General features: G+C 39.9%; 1 long non-coding RNA gene across 1 annotated transcript in view; it reads right to left on the bottom strand.

Moving 5' to 3' along the window:
* Window positions 1–3,145: 3,145 nt before the first annotated feature.
* The window catches only part of LOC108448225, a 21,792-nt gene continuing 6,038 nt past the window's right edge, over window positions 3,146–18,899 (bottom strand). Inside the window, exon 3 of the long non-coding RNA XR_001864042.1 lies at window positions 3,146–3,157. This is a non-coding gene — a long non-coding RNA (uncharacterized LOC108448225). The remainder of the gene's footprint in view (window positions 3,158–18,899) is intronic.

The raw sequence follows: 18,899 nt of genomic DNA, 5'->3' as shown, positions 1-18,899 counted from the left end.
ATTCAGGAACTAGAGAGTATCAAGTGAGATAATCAGATGGCAAATTCAAAACCAGTGAGGTTCTTCACACAATCCCCAGGCAAAATTTGGGCAGCACAGCAGGGGTTTTCGGTTTGCATAAAACTTACCTGACCAAACCATGCATTAGACAAAATTATGGAAGGGAAAATCCATCCTGGAGGACCCTGAACTGCATTGGTGGAGGCTGCAAGAAAACATCAGAAAAGATCTTTGCTCTTAGGCATCCGTGTTTGACCAGATTGTGAATAAGACATTTATTCACACCAAACCTTTGCTCTGACTCAATTCATATCCCATGGCTATGCTACACATCCAGAAAATCTGTGCCAGATCTGTGAATAAATCCTTGGCTGTCCAGAATATGATAAGCTGAATATATATTCCTGACCTAAATGACAGAAGGTAGAATAAGAAAATTAAACTGTCAAAAAAGGCCAGTTTAAAAGGTAATGCTAATATGGTGAAGTGTGTAAAGGTCAGTCTGCAGTGTTGCATGCAGTTTTCTTCCTGCTCTACTCAGTGCTTCTTTTACATCCTAGGCACAAATCTTACCAGGTTTTGTGTTTCCTTGTCATAAATGATGATAACAGATATACATTTGAAAGGTTTTTCAGACTTCTCAAGAAAGAATAGAGGCCTTTAAGCCCCAAGGACAAAGAGATTAAAATAAAAATATTCAAATGAAGTAAGTAAGTATGAATAAAAAAAGTAATAGGAACTGGGCCTTTAGAAGTGTTAGCTTTAATAAAAAAAAGAAAGCAGTTTTAGAAGGAGTGTCTGTCCAGGTCTCTATGGCATACACCCAAGATTGTTGTTGAAAAGTGTCTTTCACTCTTCCAGCACATTAAGATAAAGTGCTACATCTTACATTTCCTACTGGTATATAAAAGCATCAGAGAACCAAGAAGGTATTTTAAAATGACATGTACTGACTTGTATATTGATACTAAGATTTTTTCTATACCGCCCGCAAGCAAAAATCACAGAACTATGGTGTTTCCATAGCAACTGCATTTTAATAAGGTGAAATTTCCAGTTTGATAGCGCTGAACAAGTAATAATGTCAGTTTCCAATGTTGCAGAAGCTCAGATGTCAGGAAGGGTCAGCATAAAACACAGGGCTAAGATTGATTCTTTGCAACATCCATCTTTATTGCTATTATAATTTCAGGAAAAGCCAATAAAAGATATGATTAAAACAGTAATCTTATTTTTCACACACTTCATATATCATAAAGCATCAACACTTAAAATATATCAATTTAAAGCTTATTCATACGTCTCTGCAAGAAACATCTTGCTCTTACTGATAGCTCACTTTTCACCTTTGAGCTTTTACTAAACAATACTTCAGGAGAGGGTTCTGAAAATAATTTCCTGGCAGTGGATGTAAAAGCTCAAAAGCTCATACACTGGCCATTGGTTTATGCTGTTGTTTTTCAGTCAGACCATAAAAACCTCATTAGCAGTTTTTGCCGCAAAATCACCGTTCCCTTAAGGTCAAAAACTGAATTCAAGTGAGGTTTCTTTTTAAGAACCCAGAAGAAATGACAAATTGGGATCTGGCTTTTAAAGTCGATGGAAGGTCTTTCAAAGGCTAGACAGGTCTTTGGTTTTCTTTCCAGTCCCTTTCTCTGCGTCTGTCATCTAATACAAGCTTTTCTGAGGAGTTACAGTGGTTTTAGGCTGGAGAGACTTGGTAAAATGTGAAGCTAAAGAAAAAATTTATCCCCATGACAGGAAACCTCTTCCATGGGTTAAAGTGCAGAGTTTGCAATGTGAAGTGATTTTATTCATCTCCAGCATGGTACTGACTCCCAAAAAAGGTGGCGCTAGAATTACTTCAGGTTGCAGTATGAAGCTGCTCTCTGCAGCTCCTCCCTTCTAGTATAATAAAAATCAAGATTAAAAATTAAAATAAAGAGAAAATAAAACTAAAAAAGAACTGTGCATCTCAAGAATATCAAGAAGACGCTTCTTAAAAGGAAGGTAGTAATGAAATCACTTATTTCCCGAAATTAGGGTTTTAAATAAAATATCATAGGTGCTTACAATAAAATCAGAGTTGACAGAACAGGATTTTTTTCCTGAAATTTCTGTTTATGAGATTATTTTCCCTTGAGTTTCACAATGAACTGTATGGCTCCATCTATGTTGGGCTGCAATCATGCCATTGCTTGAGTGGAGGTCAACTGGCAAGGAAAGGGCTATGTATGTACTGTAGAATCATCTAAAAGAGGATGGTCATAGCCAAATTCCCTATTGGGACTCACTGGTTTTATTTCCCAAGCTGTGCTTGGGATTGCTGGGAACTGCTGGCGGTTTGAGTCAAATCTGTGCCAGAAACCATTCCTCTGACTTCACCAAGACAGTGGATGTACTTCCCTGGGAGTACTTTTTTAATTCATACCTGTTTGTTTTATTGCGTGAGTGAGAACAGTGACTGGCCAAATGCCTGTACATATTGTTTTGTTAGTGATGCGTGCTACAGCCTGGAGAACATATATATCTCCTCATTATCTGTAAAAGAACAAAATATATGCTGGTATCTTGTAGAGCGCATTTAGGACCTACTGAATGCAAATGCTGTGTAGTATTACTGTGAATTTAACTCAGATTGTATTGCAATCACAACCTAACTTGGCCAGAGGTAAGAGTTTTTGAAAATTTCACCACCTGAAAATTGGTATAGTATAAAGCCTCTGTAAATTATTTTTTATGTATGTGTATGTCTTTTAATGACAGATAATTTTAGTCCTCTGTATTCAAATCGCTGATTTAAAAACTTAGTGCAAACTAAGGAATGTTTATATTTTACATATATAATACATTAGTGCATGAGAATTAAACTGCCTCCAAATATAGCCCGCATAACCCTACATAGTCATTTCATCTACTTTTTCATTAGTTGCATTTCCTCATCTTTACAGTGACTATTAGCCATATTACACACAATTCATCCAAAAAAGTTATCTAAAGCGATGCATATGAGAAATGATGACAGCACAAAACCATAAAAACATGTAAGTTAAAGTATTAACATAATAATAGTGCACTATCTTGAATAATTAAATGGATATATTTAAAATTAGATGTTTTTGCATGCAGAGGCTGAAATACCATAAATTCAACAGGACTATAGATGGTTTAACTCACAATTTGGACACGGAATTTCACAGGAATGCTGATTTCAGAGTGCCTTACCTTTGTGGCATATCTGTGTTCTGCAGTGGGGTGGCAGTGGCTTAAGAGGAGACGTTGGACATCAGGCTGTGGTAAGGATGGAACCTCCAGCAGAAGCCTTGGAACATATTTAACTAAGACATCTTGGCATCAGCTTTAAACCAGCCTCAACCTGCAATCCTCTTTCTAGCTGAGCTCTTTGTGAAAGATACACCGAGCAGAACACCCATGTCTCCATGCTGGTGGTTATGGGAGGCGCTAGAATGATGGAGCAGAAGACAGTGATCCCATCTCCATGCACAGGCACTAGTGCAGCTGAGGAGCTTGCAGTGCCACTTCAGGAGACACAAACAGGCTTAAATGGACAGCTGGCCTTCTGAGACAGGGCTGGAAGTCCCTGTCCTCCTCTTAATGTGCTGACAGCCTGGTGCCAACTTCTGTAGTGTTTTCCTTGTGTAGCCATTAACCATGGGGAAATGCGGCAAGAATACCCACACTTTGGGATGGCTGGAAAAGAGATTTTACATGATAATAGCACTCTGATGCTCTAGAAATGATCGTGATCATTGCTTTGGAGACAAAAGTAATTTTTGTCTTCTTTTTTAAAATCTATTAATCGTAAGTGACTTAAGGCCTAGGATCCCCCCCCTACCTCCTACTCTGAAAAAACTGTGGGGATAAACTACATCATCTGGAAGTCCCCTGACAACACCCTTGAGAAAGCTGAGGGATGGTGCAGCTCCTGACAGCTGTTCCTGGGCTCTGCATCCCACACATAGCAGCCAGTATCGCTCTGCAACCTCCCAGCAGGAGCAATGGGACAGAGCACTCTGCCTTTGCCCCTTGCTGTCACTCCATGCTGACACATACTGGGAGTCCTGGTTGCAAAACAGAAATGTTTTTGTCCATCCTTTCACACAAAAATCATGAGACGTTTTGTATTCAAACAGCAAATTGTAACATTAAGATGTAACAACCTTCTCCTTAATTGTGATTTAATCTAGATTAGTATGCTCTGATTGATGTCATTACTTAACCAATATGGAAATTTATGACATATGAATGGTAAGAAGCAACATTCACCAGTTTAAGTGGTGAACGTGACTTATGAATATAAAATATATCAGCCTTCACTGGACTTAGAGAATGCAAAATGCAAGAGATGATCTCTGCCCTGCAAATCTAATAAACCAAGTACAAAAAGACAAAACACCTGAGGTGATGGATGAAATAACAAAGGGTAAAGGTGAGCTAATGACTGTGAACAGCAGCAGCAGCAGTCTTAGATCTGAAGGACATTGAACTTGCTAGAGAAAAAAGGCTGAAAATGTCATGCTGAGGATGAGAGTGAGAGATATATCTCCTAACCAGAGCCCTTCCTGACACTTACAACTAGGTTGCAAATATCCAGCATATGACACCTTTATAATTCCTGTTTCCTTTGTAAACTATATTAAAGCTGCCAAAATAGCTAAACAGTCTGTGCTATAATTTGAAAAATGCTTTAGTACTAAGCAGAAGACTTCATTTTAAATCACATGACAATATGGAAGTAATTAGAAGTGTTCATGTTCACTGGACCTACTACTAATTGTGGTATATGCATAAAAGTAGATGCTGGATAAAAAATTATATGCAATTTACTTTTGCAGAGTGTATTCACATGCTAAATTTCAAAACACCCAGCAGTACAGGCACAGAGAAACCTTACTGTTCTGGACATTTACTAATGTAAATAATTGACTTCTCTCAACATTAACTTCCGTGTGATTATCCTAAGAAATATATTTATTACAAGAACTTGAAAACAATGGCTTATTTTCCTGTAAAAGCTAATGTTGATTGGAAATATCTGTAGCATAGTTGAAGAATATGTATTTGCTTCTAGCTATAGTACAGCAATTTTTCACCAGCCTGACCAGCAGCAGGAGTATGTGGTGATCTAATTAGCAGGGTTCCATGGTATTTATTGCTCCTATTAGTGCAGCATGACAAACCCGGGCATGGCATTTAAATAGCTTGCCTAATGATAGGGAATATGTTTGCAGCAAAATCAGATAAGCATTGAGGAGTCAGAAACTCCTGGCTCTGAATTTCATCCACTAGATCGCACTGCAATCAAATTTCCAGATGTCATTGAATTTCAGAGACTCACAGGCCGACTCATAATGGATTTCTGACATACAGATATCTAGATGGCTGGATAGGAATGCTGTGGGATTCACTCAAAAAACAAAGGAGCTTGGGGCTATGCATCTCGGGGCATCTAACTTGCTTTACAGGTTAGGCTGTATTCTCCAAAGCTTCTTTGGAAAGACGAAAAGCCATGGTCCACATGGTTCATTACAAAAATTACAGCATATTGGGTTAGTATTCACAATGGAAAATGACACCTTCCTCACAAATTTAAGTTCTATAATATTTTCATCTTTAAAGTAGCAACATCACAGTAAATGTTCATATCAATGCAGTGTTCCTGGACACTCATGGGCTGACATTTGTCATTTTGATATTTCACATAACAACTGGCAATCTAGCAAGTACTGGGGAAAAGGTCATTACAATGAGGGGCATGGGATCACAGGCACACTGACAACAACAAGTCTCAAAGGTTTTATTTTAATATTGATTTTTTTAGATTTGTGAGTGTGGGTTCCTACTCGCCATGCCCTGGGCTGCTTGCTCCCCATGCCTGTATGGACAAGAGTGAGGTTGCAGCCAGCACCCATCATGCATTTGCGTCTCCCCATATGGCATTCCAGCTGAATGGCTGCACGGATAAAATCTGAAGGAGGATTATTTAGAAAGTTCAGTTTCAAGGGTGAGCTCAAACCCAAGCTAAAATGACAGTACAAATATATCAGACAGAACATTTCATTTCAGCCCAAGGTTTTTAAAAGCCTGCTACCCTCCTGTTATTTTCAGAGAAAATGTCTAATGGAGGCATGGTATAGAACTCAAAATATGTGACTGGCTGAAATGACTGGTGGAAATTCCAGTCTTTCATAATAGTGATACATGGGTGTTTTTATCAGATGTTAGGCAGCAGAAGACATTCTGATTTTCTTTGAAATAAATAGAAACAATTTATTATGGATTCTCTCAAGTTAAGATGCAGTTAAATTCTTCTCTGAGTTACATGTGCATCAAGCACTTAATAGTTTAAACACACAAATTCAGCAAAAATTTCAAGTGATACATTTTAGTAATTGCAGGCAAGATTGTGAACAGGTTCATAACCAATGGGACATAAAGTACCTAAATTTATGGGCCAGTTGTAAGCCAAGCCTATATTTAAGTTTTATTACGATAAATAGTGCTCCAGGGGAAGAGACATCCGCGCCTAGGTGGAGTTTAATTTGAGAGATTAGCAGTGTTGAAGAATTATACTCCAGGAATTTTCTGTCTGTTGGAAAGTTTTTTACATAAGCTATTGATCAAGCAAGAGGAATGATTTCTCAAATTATGCTGGTTACTTCTCTTTTCTTGAAATATAAAATGGATAAAATATCAGCTGGAATGTCTGCAAGATTTTGATTCCACTCAGTTTAGTATTTAATGACTATTAAGGGTAATTTTTCTGACAACAAAATTCAGATTTAATTGGAAGGAAAACACACTCTAAACATAAAAAGCATCTTACTCATAGAGATAATGAGTAAATCACTGTGCAAATTTTCAGTGCCGCAAAGAGAAGAAATGTTTTAGCTCTAGATAAGAAGTAGTGTCTACCTGTTGTGAAAAAAGCATGTGTTTCCATGAAAGGCTGTAAGCTTTCTCTGAGTTTTCCTTCTGCAGTGAGCAATGTAAAGTCTTTCACAGAATCATAAAATCAATTCGGTTGAAAAAGACCTCTGAGGTCACCAAGGCCAACCTTTGACCAAACACCACCTTGTCAACAAGACTAGGTGCCACATCCAGTCTTTCCTTAAACACCTCCAAGGCTGGTGATTCCACCACCTCCCTCGGCAGTCTGTTCCAATGCTTAACACCCTTTCTGTGAAGAAATTCCTCCATTCTACAGCAAATGCTTCCAGTGATGCTGCCAGCACACTTTATCTCCACTGCCACTGTTGAAATCTGAGCAATCTCAACACTGACTCCTGGTGCAGAGGCTTCCAGTGATGCTGCCAGCACACTTTATCTCCATTGCCACTGTTGAAATCTGAGCAATCTCAACATTGACTCCTGGTGCAGAGATCCATTACTCAGCATCCTCCATCCAACAGCTGCTACTCAACTTTGGCCTCTGGTACTCCTCTCTGCTTCCCCCACCTTCTTTCCTCACAAGATTTACATGTTTGGGCTTTTTTTAGCAAGAACTTTTCCCAAGATGAATCTTCAGTTAGTAGAAAGTTAGGCGGGGCATCTGTTGGCATCAGATGGAAAAGAGCTGTTAGCGGGATACTGAGAATTATTGTCAGCTTGTCACACAGCCAAGGAACTCCTGGCAAATATCCTATCTCTGCATCTGAAAATAAGATGCAGAACCCCATCAGTTATTCTCTTCATCCCATCAATTGCATGTATGTCCCCAAACTGACTGTGGAATCACGCTTGAAGTCTAAATATTTCATTAATGGATTTATGGTCCATAAATATCTTCTGGAATTTGTGACAAATTGTCATGCATATAGGGGGTATACATGGTAACATACAAAGGTAGCAGCATCATTCCATCCAACAGGGTGGTGGTTCACCATAAGCCCTACTCCCAGTGTGCACCTGGAACTACATCTCTTTACTCATCAGCTCTCTGAAGAACCTGCTGTGGTGGGTTTTTTCCATAAATGTTCACCATAGAGGGCAAAAGGCAATAACACTACAATTTTAAAAGCACACTTTAAACCCACACTACACAAATACAATATCCTTTGCCAAACATTAGCAGCATGAAACACAGGCAGGAGAGAACATATGACTGTTTCACAACGCTGCTTTCTGTGACTGTAGAAAAAGTGACCAGTGATTCATTTAAAATCATACAAGCTTTTAGTAATGTGAAGGAAGCTGCAGCTATTCTACCTTTTGGTTGTAGCAAAGAATGATTTCTCAAGTACAAGATAGGCTGCCTGAACTTAAAAATCAAAAATGTTTCCCATACATCTGAGGTAGAATATTTAAAAGGTTTACCAAGAAACCCCTGTAATCCCCGAAATGTCTTCTGTGGTACAAATTCAATAGAAGTAGAGATTTCACAAATTTAAAGTCAAGACAAACATTTCTCAAGGTCAAAGTTGGAAGCTGAATTTCATGTGTTACAGCTGTTTGGATACGGAGTAGCCAGTTCACAGAAAAACTCTTAATAAACAAGAATGTATCCAGCTTCAGCACAGTACCAGTTTACTGTGCCATTTTCTTGTATAAAGAGGAAGATTTTAGATTCTAGAATATCAAGGAGAGGCAGTAGCTATCTACACAGGAAAATAATGTCTAAGTGTTCCATGAAGTAAAAATCTAATTTCAGGAAAAAAAATGTTTAGAAACTCCAAATATTTACAACATAGGTCAGGTTCATTAGGGATGACTTTTTGTCATAACGATCACATGGTTTGCTGGAGATGCATAACATGTTGTATGTATTTTAAAGATGTGGAGGTGTAGCAATTTTATGGTCCACGTTAAGTTCTACATATACAAAAATATTCCTACTTCACACAATAATAATCCAATATCTATTTAAGAAAAAAGGTAAGAACAACTTTAAGACCCTCTACAGTCAAAATACGTCACACTTTCAAAGTGTTACAACAATCAGCTAGAAAACAGGACCAGACTGATTCAGAAGAAGCACAGCATCATAAGAAATGTTTGTTGGAAGGGACCTCTAGAGCTCATCCACTCCGACTCCCCACTCAATGCAAGGAAAACTTCAGAGTTGGTTCAGGGTACATAGGGCCTCACTGAGTCACATTTTGAAATTTGCAAGGATGGAGGTTCATAAACCTCTCTGGGCAATTTCTCCCCGGTCTCTCACATCACAACATAAGCCTACTGGAATATCCCATGCTTACAGGGTGCAGCCATTTCCTCTTCTTGACTCCTTGTACATATCTGAAAATAAGTTCATCTTCTATTCTGTACTGTTTGGACAGCAGAATAGAGCAAGAGGAAGTCTTCTCTGCTCTGGACTGAACAACCTCTGTTCTCTTGGCCTCTCCCTGCATTTTGTGCTCTCCAACCCCTACTCAGCCTCCTGGTCCTCTGCTGGACCCCTTTCAGCATGTTGATCTTATAGTCTTGTCTGTCTGGGGTAGCCCAAACCTGGACATGAAATTTCAGGTGAGATCTCTTCACTGCTGAGCAGAGGGAAATAAACACATCCCTCAAGCTCTCAGTTATGCTTTTGCTACACAAATGTGCAAGTAGCCATTGATTCCAAAGGGGTACACTGGAACATGTTCAATCTGTTGCCCATCAGGACTTGCAGTACTATCCCTAGGCAGCTGAGGCTGTATTAACAGTGCAGGACTTTGTGTTCATCTTTGCTGAAGTTCAGGATGCTCCTGTCAAGCTCTCTATGAATGACAGCCTTTCTCTTCAAATATATCAAAACCAACAATTTTCTCATCCATCCCAGTTCTGTGACATCTATAAACCTGGGGAATGTGCAGGGGAGATGATGAAGATATTCAACAGGATTGCTCCTGAAGATACTGATACACGAAGAGAGGCACTTGTAACTGACTGCCATTGGCCATGGCTCTCTGAGTCCAGCAGTCCAGCCATGTCTTCCACATACCTTATAAACTACCCAGTCAGGCCATCATGCCTCACACTGACTAGTAGCAAGAGAGTTCGAGCTTAAAACCCTGACATTTGTGAGGTACCACAAAACCTATTCCTGTCCTCTCTTGCAGTGAATCAGCCAAGACACAAGTCAATCAGGGTGTTCAGTCATGATTTGCCCTCAGTGAATGTGCTAGGTCACCATTTTTACTTTTATTTATGTGACTTAGGACACACAGGCATCCTCCACAGTCTTTCTAGGCGTAGATGTGAGGCTGACCAGCCTGTATTTTCCTAGATTTTCCTTGCATTTGTCAAAGATGGGAATGGTGTTTTCTTTGTTTTCCCAGTTACTGGAAACCTACCAAGTCATCGCACCTTTTCTAAGCCTAATAGACCACAGCTTTGCTGCGTCATCTCAGAGATACCTTAGCATTTGATCCCATGGACTTGTGTGTATCCAGCTGGTCAAAGTGGTCACCAATTTGCTTGCTCCTTGAAGTGGATAGTACTTCTTTCTCCAGGAAGAACATACTATGCCAGTAAGGACTAGGGCAAAGGAGACACTAGCACCTTAGCCTTTTCTGTGTTCTTTGTTCCTCCCATGCATGCCCAGACCACGTTTTTATATTCATCCTTGGCTGTCTTTTCCATTTCCATAAGCTTCCTTTCTGCTTTTGAGCTCAAGGGTAATCTGTTGAGCCAAGCTTACCTCTTGCAAAAACTGCCTGTCTGCTAATTCATTTATTCAGACTGTTATACCTTGAGGAGATTGTCCTTGGGAATCTATCTCTTGCTTCCTTTGCCCTTTCAGACAGCCTCTTAAGGGATCCTGCCTACCAAGGTTCTGAAGTAACCAAGATTGTTCCCCTGAAAACCAGTTGTTTTTGCTGTTTGTCTTCTTTATTTCCCTTAGGTGCTTAAATTCAGCTTATGTTCACTGCAGTCAGAGCTCCCAATGTCTGTCATTGGTTGGAGAATGAGTTTTTCATTGTTTATGAGTAACAGGATCCACAGAATATCCTTCTCCGTCAGTCTGTCTCACAGCTACACAAAATAATCATCGCTTATGCCCTGCTTTGTTGCACTCCTAGCAGATATTGGAGTGATGAATGTCCCCAATGATAACCAGAGCTTTCAACTGAGGGGATCCTTCAAGTTATTAAAGGTTTTCCCACCTTCTCCCCTTATTACTTGTGCAATCTGTAGCAATCCCCCAGGTCTTGTCTTCACAGCCTGTCTTCCCCAAAGAGCTTCTGCTTAACTATTGCAGTGGTCCAGTTGTGAGATACCTACCAATCTTCATAATCCTAAGTGTCATGTTCTATGTTTTCTCAGGATTTTTTATCTCCTTCCCTATCTCTTTCCCAGGAAGCACACATTAATTTATAGCTACTTAAGATGGGATCCTTTTTTGCTCAGATCTCTTGGGAGAGTATAGGAACCTCCCATACAGGCACACTCATCCCCTATTTCTCCCCTTAAAAGTCAAGGAGAGGAATTCCTTATGGAATCTAACATAATGACAGCAAGAATCATTGTGCTGCTTCTGTACCAGATTCATCCCATTTCTCCATTGCAGACCTTCCAGGCCTCTTGAAATGACTGCCTGAGAGCAGAACCAATCCCAGCAGCAGAGAACAAACTGCAGGCTGCATGTCCTGGTGCCCCAGGTGTTCCCTCCTCTGCCTGGCTGCCAGGCTTCACCAGCACACACCTCTTCAATGAATAACTGAAAGCTGTCAATCTGGAAAGAGAGAGGTGTGACATGAGTGTGGGCACTGTAGCAACTGCCAAATTGAAAAAACTAACCTCAGAAATAATTTGATTTTCAGATAGTGAAGGACAACAATTTCTTTTAAGTTAACAAAACAAATGACTCCTGCTTTTGCTAAGGCTATATTAATTATTTGTCCAGGACAGTAGGAGAGGTTCTGTAATGTGCAAATTTTGGTTTCTGCATATATCCACTTAAAACATGTTTTAGGGGTTTTATTTTAGAGGAACTAAATTAGCATCTGGAGTCAATTAGGTACCTGTGGTACATTTTTTGAATTAATTTTCTGCCAAGAGGAATACAGCTTTTGCTGTCAAATACTGTTGCGTGCTGTAAGCCAATTTGCTTAAAAATGCACCAGTTGAACCCAAAATACCTATGTAAATTCTTCTACAGAATGCATTAAATTCTTACTTACAGAGAATTTACTTCTTACTGCTTACATGGTGAACCATATCATTTCATGTTCAATGCTACAGGCAATAAAAGTTTACAGTTTTACAGTTTTTGCATAACTGTGTAATAACTTTTAAATTTCCTTTCACGTTAACTATGGGAAAAGTCCTTAGACAATCCTTTCACACAATTTTCTTCAAAATATTGCTAAGAACAACAAAAGAAAGTCATACACAAAAACTATTATTTTGGCTGAAACCGGTAAAACAATTAAACTGATTCTGTGATTCTGATTTAGATCCAGTCTAACTTCTCACAACAATTTCATATAGAAAGAGAAAAAACATTATAGGAGTTATTCTTCAAACAAATCTCAAGTGGATATATAAGCATTGAGAAGTTCTGCAAGGAAAATAGTCCCACTGACAAACTCAGAAGGGTAAAAATTTATTTATTCCATTTTTGATTTCTGAATTCAGTCATGACAGATTTATTTCAAGACTGATTTTTTTTTTTTAAGAAGAATTTTAAAAACTCAAAAGCATGTGAAAAATAAACGTAAGCACAGCAAAATTTTAAAAGTACCTCTTGATAAATAGTTTATGACTGATTTTTTAGGAAGTTCTGTTACTGGGGAGTTTCAACCTGGGGTTTCAGGTATGTATTTCAAGATCTTACTGACACTAGAAGCTTTCAAGGTCACAAGAAAACACTGGAAAACAGTTCTGTTTTCCTTGATTGCCACAGGACCAGCTGTTCACTTAAGCCAGGCAGCCACTTGTTGAATGCTATGGAGGGTGTTCTGGCTCCCTGAAAAAGTAATTAGATTCATCACCCTTTAATGAGGAATGCCTATTTGTTACTTTTAGGTACATTTAAGCTGTGTTAAATCATACCTAACTCAAACCAGATTTGCTTGGTTGCTTCTTAAGGTTTTTTGTCGTTTTTGCTGTTTGCTGCTAACACCCATGCAGTCATCTATCATTTCTTTCTAACAGTTACTGTTGTTCACCACTACTTTTTTATACTTTATTCCCATAATAAAGGTACACATTCACCCTCCTTAAAATATCCAGCTGGGCTGAGCTTATGTTTGATGTGTTAGTGCTAGTGAGCCTTGGCTCTTAAAATACTCCCCAATTTCTTGCTGAATTTGTGCATTGAATCAGATTGGATTCAAAGTAGCTCTCTTTCATTGATGAAGAATTACACAATCAGAAATTTCTTTGGTGTAATACAACACAACCATCTTTCCCAAGCCTACTGAAATCTATGTAATCTACAATTTATAACTCGTAAAACCTGTTTATTTCTGGTTACATAACTTCAAATTGAAAACATTGCATACTAAAAAAACAATACAACTCTTGTGTGACTTATTTGTCTTAAAGTTACAATTTGAGGTGGTGAAAGCCTTTTAATGCAGGAACAGGACAGGCCAAACACTATATCTGAGTTTGTATCTGACATCTCAGGTATCCTCTATGGAAAGTTTCACCTGTGATGCTTTGGATGCTGAGATGGGAAGAAATTTCCTGAGTGAATTTCCCCATTTCTTACTGCTGATTTCTGTGGCCATCTGGGACAGTGTGCAGAGTGCCTCCTCTTCACCTAGGAGAAGGCTGCTGCTGCAATGCAGCTGAATCAGCAAGGCTGGGGCAGCACCTGTGCCCTGTGGGACAGGCAGAGGAACAGGGGCAGAGAGAGACCCCTCTTCCTATCTGCTGCCAGTGCTCCCATCCCTCTCCTCCACACCACTGTGCCCTTCTTGCTCACCAAGTCCGCATGTAGCACACAGGGCAGCAAGTGTGCTTGAGTGGTAGGGAATTCAGAGCAGCAGTCTCACACCAGTGCTTCAGCAATCTGCTCTGCATTGAAATATGTACATCAGGACATCATTTATTAAGTGGTAACTGTCAGCAGCCCAAGGCAACAAATTAGAAAAGGCTATGATGAGGCTCAGTGGAAGGGAATGAAAGAAGCAGAGAGAATACTAGATGTGTGCAGGGTTTGTGCAGTAAAATCAGCATATGGGGACATCTAAGCAATTGGACAAATCCCAGAAAACCTCAGAAGAAGGTACACACAGGCTGGAGAAAGTGATAGGAAAGGACTGGTTTAGTGGCATAGCTAAGAAATTTAAAACTTTAACTCTTTCATGCAACTGCGGAGGAATGTGATTGATTTACACTCTACACATAGTTTTATTCTACCTTTTTGCTGGTCAGCCAGTATTTCAGAAAGCCTGACAAGGACACTGTGTACAGTAGGAAAATTATTTATGGGACATTTGGGCTCAGCTGTTTTTGAGAGTACCTGAATCTTACGGAGACAGAGCATCAATAATATATTACTGTCATAAACCACTTAAGGCATGAATGGGAAGTCTTTCTGCATTCACTATCTGCCAGTTTTATTTGCTGATTTTTATGCAGGTCTATAAGATATTGATTTATTTGCCTCTGCAAAATATAAAAGAAGATTAACATGAATACCTCATTATTCAATTTTTGTGTCATGGTCATTTTTTTCTCAAGTATTCTGCTATTCTGAAACATAAAATAGATCAACTAATTATTTATCCAAGAAGATCATGCAAGGCAACCATGATCCCTTCTTTCTATGCAAAGAGTTTTAGGTCCAAAGACCTAAAGCATTATCTGACATTGAGTAAAACAAAATACAGCAAAACATAACATAGTGATTGAAGAAGAATGGGAAAAATTACCTGAAAGAGAAACATGCTATGGGGTTAGATGTTAGTCTCTGAGTCCTCAGGTGTGCATGGCACAATAAGCAAGGACAAGTGGAGGCTCCACTCCCAGAAAGTGGTCCTTCCTCAGCTTGTTTATGCCAGGCTGTCCAGCCTTCAGTTGGCCTGTGGTAAGTACAGCCTCCACCAGCACTTCTGCTCTCTTACATCTTGTGGAGAGAGGAACAGTAGGCACATTTTTATTTTCAAAGGAGGTGTAAGTTGTCACTTGTTATTAGAACAATTTTCAGTTAACTTTAAATATCACCAGATAAAAACCAGTCTGTAAGCCTTTATCTTGTTTATCCTTTTTATCCATTTTCAGAAAATGCCAGTTTTGATACATAAATTGCCTAACATATCTCAGACACTCTGTAGACTTTGATCATAACTTGCCAGCACCTTGTTTTCTATTATAAAGCTAAAAGACTTTTTCTACAATGGGTCCACAATCCTATAGCTAAATTGCCATGCTACAGCATGGGAGGACTGCTTCAGGTTATCAAATGACATCAAGCATATGATGGCATTTAATAATAAGTCTTGACTTTTGTTAGTGAATTGAGATGGGTTTCTCACCGTGAAGTCTAACCTCTCTATGGAAGCATTGCATTTCAACAGCTGAGCTAGTTTTACTGTTGACATACAGAAGCAAACTGCTTAAATATGTTTTTTAGCTTATTGTCAGTTATAAACTGTACTTTATTTTCATACATTGTTTCAGCTCATCTCCAGTACTTACAAAGTTTCAGCAGGCTGGATTAGGATATTAATGGCAACTGTGCATCCATGGCTCCCAACAATTCTACTGAAAATGCTCATGAGGGGGAGGGACAAATGCTGATCTCATCTCTCTGGTGTCCAGTGACAGGACCTGAAGGAGTGGCCTGAAGATGTGTCAGGGGAGATTTAGGTTGAATATTAGAAGAAGATTCTTGACCCAGAGGGTGGCTGGGCACCAAAACAGGCTCTCCAGGGAAGTGGTCACAGCACCAAGCCTGACAGAGTTCAATAAATATTTGGACAATGGTGTCAGGCACATGGTGTGACTCTTGGCGATGTCCTGGGCAGGGCCAGGAGTTGGGCTTGATGACCCTTGAGGATCCCTTCCAACTCAGTGTAATTTGTGATTCTGTGATTCTGTGACAAGTGGGATCATCTTAATCTTCGTGGCTGCCAATTGCAGAGTCAAAGGAGAAAAAATCTTAGTAAAAGTTTTTCAGTATCCAGGTGAATAGTTACAAGTCAGTAATGAGAATTAGATCTTTTAGTAGAAACAACTTTTTTGGTTATTTTTAGACTGTCACTGTAACTCAAACTGCTGTAGTAATAGTGTTTAGTGCTTTAATAGGGACAAGCTAGTTCTAGATTTTAAGGGAGTCCATAGGACACCGTTAATCTCAATTGTGTCATTCTCAAGGCTTTGTTGTTACAGGTCTGTATGGCCTTTAATGCATTTGCACTACCTCATTAACATGTTACTTGCTATCAGCAGGAGTTTTGCAGATGCAGGCCCATTAAAATATATGAGTTGAACATTAACACATGCTGAGGCTTACTAGTTTCCTTCTACATTCAGCTAAATATCTGCTGAAAAGAATACAACAGATGCAGGAAGATATTCTTAACTACAGACATAGAAATTAATTTTATGAAATGCTTTTTTTCTATTTTTTTGTGCTTTCAGCTTGACTACAAATTCATGATTCTTGCTACTTTTAAAGTGATCTTAATTAATGTCATGTTTTACTTTGCCAATAAATAGCCTCTCGTATATTTATTTCCATTTTTAAATGTTAAATAAAACTGGCCTCTTTTCCATGAGAATTTTGTGTTTTATCCATTTCCTTTTCCATAGTAGCCATTCTTCTCCAGGCTCTGATATGCTATCTTGCAGAAAGGAAGGTGAGGCAGGCTACCACATCATAATTAACAATCTTAATCTCTGGACTGTCAATTAAAAAGTGAGTTTCTTGTTCTACTTCACCTGTGGCATGACAAAAACAGTACTTCAGGGAAGAATCAGAGATGTAAGCTCTGGATTCAAGTTGCTGCTATCTCAGCGTGGACAAGATACACATCAAGATGCAATATCTAAAAACTGTATTTCCCTTGGTATAGTCTATCAGACACACTGTCTATTGTCTCCACAGGATGGGTTCTGTAGATGCAACGTAATTCACAGAACCACAGAATGGGTCAGGTTGGAAGGGACCACACAGGTCCGACCTCTCTGTGCAAGCAGGCTCATCCTAGACCACACAGCACAGGATTGTGTCCAGACGGTTCTTGAATACCTCCAGTGAGGGAGACTCCACAGCCTCTCTGGGCAGCCTGTTCCAGTGCTCAGTCACCTGCACACTAAAGAAGCTCTTCCTCATATTCACGTGGAATTTCCCGTGCCTCAGTTTCTGCTTATCGCCTCTTGTCCTGTTGCTTGGCACCACTGAGCAGAGTCTGGCTTCGTCCTCTTGGCACCCTCCCTTCAGCCACTGATAGACATTGATGAGGTCCCCTCTCAATCATCTCTGCTCAAGACTGAGCAGGCACAGCTCACTAAGCCTCACAAGAGAGATGTTCCAGTCCCCTATTCATCTTTGTCACTCTCTACTGGACCTGCTCCAGGAGCTCCATGTCACTGTTGTCCTGAGGAGCCCAGAACTGCACACAGCAGTCCAGATTTGGCCTCACCAGGGCTGAGTAGAGGGGCAGGATCACCTCCCTTGACTTGCTGGCAGTGCTCTTCCTAATGCACCCCAGGATACCATTGGCCTTCCAGGCCACAAGGACACACTGCTGGCTCATGAACAGCTTGTTGTCCACCAGAACTCTTGGTCCTTCTCCACAGAAGGTCAGCCCCCAGCCTGTGCTGGTGCGTGGCGTTATTCCTCCCCAGGTGCAGGACCCTGCATTTGCCTTTGTTGAATTTCAGCTGCTTCTTCTCTGCCCATCTCTCCAACCTGTCCAGGTCCTTCTGAAGGACAGCACAGCACTCTGGGGTATCGGCCACTCTTCCCAGATTTGTGTCCCAACACATTCTCCTCGTGTATTGCATATAGAGCATAGATGTTGCTCAGTCAGGGATTTTGGGGACAGGGATGCTCATGGTTGGATACTGTCCCTCTAGTTACTGGTACTTAGGTTTCCTTTGCAGTCTTCAGGCATTAGCATTACAGTGCTGCTCACTTCCTCTCAAAACTCCCAGTTACACTTTCACTTATTAGAGCTCAATTCTTCAGCTAGGCTACCCCAGAAGTATTTCTGGGGTTTTTAATATTCAAATGTTCACTTGCTAGTGCTCACTCCTAACTTAATGCTTTAACAAGTGATTGTTCTCCCTGGTCCAGGTAAACATGAATTCAAGTATTCATATAAACAGAGAAGCCCTAATAGCCCGAGTCCCTACCTAAGCCCAACTTATACCTGTGTGCTAAGAGCACCTTGCTGGGAAATAAGAGACCATGATTTGAGGTCTTTCTTCCTTTCCCTCAAGACACTGGATATACAAGTAAGATTAGTGAAGTTCCTGGTCTGATGATCCTATCAAGAGTCAAGTATGGCCTAAGGCTCCAAGCACCATAGTAATGTCATGGCTTCATGTTCTGCTGGTGCCCAACAGTTAAAAGATCATAGTATCAAGGGGCAGACGAAGTGGGGTGTAGTGGGTTGCTGTTGTAACCGGGTGGAAACACCAATTTAGTGTAGTGGTTTGGTCCAAAATGCTCATTACTGTTTACCTTCTGTGAGATAAGAATTAGGAGAAACGCAAAGCAGGCACTAATCTTGAAAGAATATAAAGAAGTTTATTAATAGACCTAAAAGAAGAAGAAAAAATTATACCACACCTTTAGAACTCTCCTCCTCCCCCCACCTTTCCCCCTTCTCCCACTGACAATGTAAAAAGACAACCCTTAAGATGTTCAGTCTGTTTACCACTTCCATAATAACCTTGTTCAGTCCATTTAGGAAGAGGAGTCTCTCTTGCCCATGCTATGAAAACATTATCACAACGAGACAGCCGCCCACTTCCAAATAACTCTG

This window comes from Corvus brachyrhynchos, unplaced genomic scaffold (genome assembly GCF_000691975.1).
Source record: "Corvus brachyrhynchos isolate BGI_N302 unplaced genomic scaffold, ASM69197v1 scaffold227, whole genome shotgun sequence".
Lineage (NCBI taxonomy): Eukaryota > Metazoa > Chordata > Aves > Passeriformes > Corvidae > Corvus > Corvus brachyrhynchos.
This window is presented reverse-complemented; position numbering and strand designations above follow the sequence as displayed.